Source organism: Plecotus auritus (assembly GCF_963455305.1).
Source record: "Plecotus auritus genome assembly, chromosome: 2".
NCBI classification, from domain to species: Eukaryota; Metazoa; Chordata; class Mammalia; order Chiroptera; family Vespertilionidae; genus Plecotus; species Plecotus auritus.
The window spans coordinates 54,430,985-54,437,978 of NC_137771.1; the positions used below are offsets into that span (position 1 = coordinate 54,430,985).

A 6,994-nucleotide genomic window follows, 5' to 3' on the forward strand; every position below is an offset into this window, starting at 1 on the left:
ATTCTGGTCGCTTGGCTTTTATGTATGTAGATACTGCTATAAACATTCACATATAAGTATCTATGTAGACATACGTTTTCATTTCTCTTAAATATATACCTACAAATGGAATTGCTAGGTAACATTCTAATTCTATTTCTAGTTGAAGAAACACAAACTGCTCTTCACAGAGCTGGCACTCTTTTTTGTCCCAAAAATCCATATATGAAAATTCCCATTTATCCATAGCCTTGTTAACACATTATTTTTCATTTAAAAATTATTATAAATATCTAGTAGGTATGAGGTAGTATCTCATTTTGGTTTTGATTTGTATTTTCCTAATGGCTTGTGCTGTTGACATCATGGCATGTGCTTATTGGATATTTGTATTTCTTCTTTGGAGATATGCAAATATTTCCACAAGCTCTCTGTCCATTTATTGGAGTATTCTTTCATTTCCTTTGGTAATATTTGTAGTGTTTTGTTTACAAATCTATTTTTGGAGAAAAGTACATTCAAGTTCTTTGCCATTTTTAAAAATCAGGTTGTTCTTGTTAAGTCATAGAAATAGTTAATATATTCTTGATATTACCCTCTTAACAAATATATGATTTACATTTATTTATATTTTCTCTCATTCTATAGGTTGCCTTGTCAATATATTGATAGTATCCTTAGATGTACAAAAATTTTTAATTTTGAGGATGTCCAACTTATCTATTTTTATTTTATTTCTGATGCTTTTAGAGTTATATTCAAGAAATCATTGCCAAATCCAATTTTAATGAAATTTACCCTCTGTGTTTCCTTCTAACACTTTAATAACTATTTTCATTTAGATCTTTGATCCATTTTTGAGTTAATTTTGTATATGGTGAAAAGTAAGGATTCAACATTATGTATGTACATCTCTATATTTTTATATTTATATCTATCTATATGGATATAGACATTTCCTTCAGTGGCTTTTATAGCTTTTAGTATAAATTTCTTCCCTCCTTTTTAAAGTTTATTTTTATTTTATGTTTGATGCCATCCTATATAATAAAGAGCTAATATGCTAATTAGACCAAACAGAAGAATGATCGTCCAGATGACCTTCCAGATGACCATCCGGACAACCTTCCGGATGAAGCCAGGGCTGTGAGGGCCGGCTGAGGCAGCGAGGGGCTGTGAGGGCCGCTTGAGGCAGTGAAGAGCTGCAAGGGCCAGCCAAAGCTGTAAGGGCCAGCCAAGGCAGCCGGGGCTATGAGGGCTGTGCCCATTGCACAAATTTCATGCATCGGGCCTCTAGTTATAAATAAAATTGTTTTCTTAATTTCCTTTTCAAATGGTTCATTGTTAGTGTACATGACTGCAACTGATTTTTAAATGATGACTTTTATATTCATCCATTAGTTTTAAGTTTTCTTTTTTTTTTTTACATAGAAACTGTAGGGTTTTCTATGTAGAACTTAATGTCTTCTGTGAATAGATATAACTTTACTTCTTTCTTTTCAACATGCATGCTTTTATTTCTTTTTCTTGCTTAATTGATTTGTCTAGGACTTCCAGTACTGTGTTAAGTAGAAATTTTAAATGTTAAAGGAAGAATCTTTGTCTTTCCAGGCTGGTGTGGCTCAGTAATTGAGCATTGACCCATGTTCCAAGAGGTCACTGGTTCAATTCCCAGTCAGGGCACACTCCAGGGTTTCTGGCTTGATCCCCAGTAGGAGATGTGCAGGAAGCAGCTGGTTGATGTTTGTCTATCATTGATGTCTCTCTCTCTCTCTCTCTCTCTCTCTCTCTCTCTCTCTCTCTCCCCCCGCTTCCTCTTTCTAAAAAATCAATAAAAACATATTTTTTTTTAAAAGTGAATTTTTGTTTTTTTCTTAATTGTGGAGGAAAGTTCACCATGGGGTATGATGTTGCCTATAAATTTTTCATGTATGGCCATTTATATATTAAGGTAACTTCTATTCCTAATTTGCTGAGTGATTTTATCTTCAAAGGGTGCTGAATTTTGTCAAATGCATTTACCACATAACTTTAAATGATAGTGTGTTATCCTTCCTTCATTTTGTGAATGTGGTACATTACACTGATTTATTTTCATATATTATATCACCCTTGCATTCCAGAGGTATATTCTACTTGGAATTGATGTATAATTCTTTTTTTCTCCTTTTTAAAAAAATCTTTATTGTCAAAAGTATTACATATGTTCCACTTTTTCCCCCACTGACCCCTTCTAGCCCACCCCACTTCCCACCCCAGGCCTTCACCACCCTATTGTCATGTCCTATATACATACAAGTTTTTTGTTGATCTCTTCCCACTCACTCACCCTCCTCCACCTTCCCTCTGAGATTTGACAGTCTGTTCCATGTTTCTATGTCTCTGGATCTATTTTGTTCATCAGTTTATTTTGTTCATGTGATACTTGTATTCTCTGACTGGCTTATTTCACTTTGCATAATAATCTCCAGGTCTCTGCATGCTGTCTCAAAGGGTAAGCGATCCTTCTTTTTTACTGCTGTATGGTATTCCGAGGTATACAACACCTTTTTTTTCTACTTATCTACTGATGGGCACTTGGGCTGTTTCCAGATCTTAGCTATTATAAACTGTGCTGCTATGAAATAGGGGTGCACACATTCTTTCTGATTGACGTTTCAGGTTTCTTAAGATATATTCCTAGAAGTAGGATCACTGGGTCAAATGGCAGTTCCATATTTAATTTATGTATAATTCTTTATATATGAATTATCTTGCATTTCTTTGACTTTTAAACTTTTGATTAAAAGTTGTATTACTGTGAGTTTCTTATATTGATTCTATTTGGTGTTCATTGATCTTATATTTTTACTAGAGGCCAGTGCACAGGATTCATGCACTGGTGGGGGGCATGGCCTGCAGGCATCAGCCCGCTGTGGGAGAGCCACTCATCCTGGTCAGCTGAGTAGCTGTGGACCCACCCTCTAAGCAGCTGCTCCCACTGTGGGAGCGCTGCTCATCCCAGTCAGCCAAGGGGCGCTCCCACTGTGGGAGCACACTGACCACCAGGGTGCAGGTCCTGCATTGAGCAGCTGCCCCCCCGGTGGTCAGCGCGTGTCATAGCAACTGGTTGACCAGTCGTTCTGGTTGTTCCACCATTCGGAAGCTGGGCTTTTATATATATATATATATATATATATATATATATATATATATATATACACACACACACACACACACATACATACACACACACACACACACACACACATATATATAGATATATAGATATATAGATATATAGATATATAGATATATAGATATATAGATATATAGATATATAGATATAAACATCTCTTCTCATATTTAGAAAGTTTATAGTCATTTCTTCAAAAAAGCTACTTGATTTTTATCCCTCTTTTTTGGGATGACATGGGATAATAAAATGACATATGTTTAAGTGTACATTTCTATGATACATAATCTATATATTGCATTATGTGTCTACCACCCAAAGTCAAATCTTCTTCCCTCACCATATATTTGAGCCTTTACCCTTATTAACCCCTATTCCTCTTCCCTATGGTAACACCATCCTGTTGTTGTGTTTATGAGTTGTTATTTGTTTTTCTTGTTTATTCATTTGTTAATTTCAGTTTTATATACCATATGTGAGCAAAATCATGTGGTTCTTAACTTTTTCTGTCTGATTTATCTCATTTAGCATGATATTCAGGAGGTATTTTAAGTGTAGTACTTCAACTTTTCAACTCCAGCATTTCAATTTAGTTATTTAAAAAGATTATATCTATCTCTTTGTTAATATTCTCATTTTTTGTATATATTGTTATTCCAGTTTCCTTCAGTTGTCTGTCTGTTATCCTTTAGCTAATTAAATATATTTATGGGTGAGGGCATGCAGGTACTGCAGTGGGAGTGTCAGAGCCCGGTGGGGGCTGCCTGGGCTGTGCTGCCCGGTGAAGGCATCCCGCACAACAACCTTCTCCACCAGCCCTGACATGGCTGCCCTTGTTAGATAAAAACTTCACAGGAGTCTTTCTTCCTAAAGATGCAAACAGCACGACACTCAGAACAGACACTAAGAACTGCTCTCATCTCAAAAAACACAGTATGAGAAGTTGCTGTGGAACGGCGTTTGATATATGTAGCCTTCCAACCAGCCACTGATCTCATTGGACCCATTACCTTGCATTCTCAATCAGATGGGATCACCCATCCTGAGGCTCCCCAAGACTTTGAAGAATTTTTTAATGATCCTTCAGAAAGCCACCCTCTCCAGAGAAATGCAGTATTTTTATACAGTGCATTGGATCTCTAGGAAACACCAGAATTACCAATGAAGAATATATTAAATAGCTCAAGGGCTACTGTGAAGCATTTTTATATGGCGGGACAGTAAATCTCCTAGAACTGCTTCCTGTCTCTGCAAGGAGGTGTCCCTTTAGAATGATGACACACACCTGCAAATACATCCAGGGCACATCCTGATGTTCTTAGAAAAGAAGAAACCCAAAGATGCCTTCTGTGCTGTGGGAATAACAGTGATTGAACTTTGCCTAAGAGACTCATGGAATTTTGTCTTTGGATAAGCCTCTGACAGATGATGTTGGATTTTCAGCTTTGCCAGGCATGGCAGTGATTTTTGCAGTTCAAGCTATGAAGGCAAAGTGAAGGTGTTGCAGAAAAACATCTTCAAATGACTATTCTGTTTTTGATAAATATTATACTCATGCAGTGATGATAAATATAATACTCATGCAGGGACTGGTGTTTTGCTGCTTTAGTCCTGTAAGGCTTTAACCCATGAGAAGGAACACGTGTTTGGATTTTGTCACTGCCAGTGACTTGCTCACCTAATGCAAGCTGCAACTACTTGGGAGAAGCTGACCAGCACCCCTAACTCTGTGACCTATCTGTTTACACAAGTTGCAGAGTGCTATTGGCGTCAACATTATAGAAAGATGCAAAGCACTGGTGGGTGGATTGATGAGAAATCTGCTGACACACCTCCAGTTACTCCAAAGCATAGTCCTGAGGATAATGTACTAGTAAATTCACCAACACCTGTGGGAGTTTTTAAGGAGTGGAAAGACTGGGTAATAAGATGCCTTGCTGTTGTGCAAAAACAAGAGACTTCAAATAGGAGTAATTAAAATAAATACATGCACACTAAAAACAAAAATATTTATGATTGTTTCCTTAAAATCTTTGTCAGGTAAATCTAAGGCTTGTGTGTGATTTTGTGTTGTTGCTATTTTTTCAGGGTCTGTTTCTGGAGACTGTTGTGGTCTTTTGAATTGAACAGGTTTTCAAAAGATGTAGCAAAATGTTCTATACATTATTCATTTTCTTTGTCTCAGAACTGAAGAAAGTTTATTTTGACATTGTTAATTATTCGCTTTTGAACTCATTGGTTCCTCTTATACTTGTTATTGTCTTATACTGTCTTCTATTTTAATTAATATCTTTTTTAAAATGTAGGAGCATCACATTTTCTACTTATGTGTTTTTGTTGTCACACTTTTTATTTTTATCCTGTTTTATATTTCCCTCTAAAATACATAACTTTATTGCTTTATACTGTTGTGTCCACTTATTTTTTTTTCAGATGTACATCAGCTTTTTACTTTATGATTTGCATTTCCATTCTTTTTAATCTGACATCCCTTTCCTTCTAATTAGTGCAGACTTTATTAGACATAAAAAGTACCTTTATTTGTTCCTCAAAATATATTTTACTGCTAAATATTTATATTATGACCCCTTTGACTGTTGACTATTGGAATATAATTATTATGCCATTCACATAAATTATAATGTTGGTATTTAGTATTTAGAAGTTCCCTGCCATTCAAAGGTAAACTGATTACTTTTTATGGTTTATTTTAACACTAGAGGCATGGGGCATGAATTCATGCATGGATGGGGACCAATTGGGCTGGGCTGGTGTAGGGGAAGGGGAAGGCCATGGGAGATTGGCCGGCTGGCACCGCCCCCTCGTCGAACTCCCAGTCAAACTCCTGGTTGAGGTGACTAAGTTGCAGATTAGGCTTTTATTATATAGGAGAGTGTCTGTGTCTTGAACATGCTCTTATTTCACTTTTTTTTTTTTTTTTTTTGCCATTCTTTTGGATTTCTTTTTATCTATCTTCTTGGAAGTTTTTGAACTTTTTGAATCTGAATTGAGAACCTTTATATTTGGTTTTGGAAAAATCTTAGCTATTACCTTTTCAAATGTAGAAATGTTCAAATTCTTAGTTTCTTTTCCTAGAAATTCTACTGAATATATATTGGATGTTCTTGACTTTTCTTCATTGTCTCTAGACCTAATTATTTAATATTAAATATCTAGGAATATTAGAAAAGTTTAATAATTCCTATCTGTCTATATGGGTTCCATGTGGGCCTATTTCTCATTTTGCTGATTTTTTCATTTAAGTCTAATCTGCTATTTAACTCATACATTTATTTGTAAATTTTCAGTTCCTTTTGTAATTTATGTAAATATTTTTGATTCTCTAATATTTAAAGTTGATTGCTTCTTACATGTATCTTCTAAACCTTATCTTCTTTTGTAATTGCAATAATAAATATAGGTCTCATTTTTCTATTTGTAGGTATATATAAATATATGCATATATATTTATAGAAATACATATTTATAGCAATAGTTAAAAATTGTATGAATAGCTCAAGGAGAGATTTGTAATTATTGTACAAGGTTAAGCAAAGTTTATTATCTTGGATAACAAATAGACTAATTAATTACAGCTTTCTACCTTAACAGCTATTGTTTTTAAGCCAGGAGTATGAGAAAGCTTTTGGGTAAATTAGAAATGTTTGCCATCACCAAGGAAATGAGAATTTGTAAAGTGAACTGCATGTGTTTTCCTGATTTCAAAAACTTAGCTCAAAATGAATATGATATCTGAAGTAAGAATAGCTGGATTTATTGAAATTTCCCATGGTCCGAATATATCTCACTCAACACAGCAAATCTATGAGTTTTACACGT

At 35.0% G+C, this 6,994-nt stretch overlaps 1 pseudogene across 1 annotated transcript; it reads left to right on the forward strand.

Annotated features, from left to right (window-relative positions):
* The first annotated feature begins 4,027 nt into the window (after positions 1–4,027).
* Positions 4,028–4,779, forward strand: LOC308241068 (archaemetzincin-2-like; annotated as a pseudogene). The gene has a single exon. The product of its transcript is annotated as an archaemetzincin-2-like (transcript).
* Positions 4,780–6,994: the final 2,215 nt, after the last annotated feature.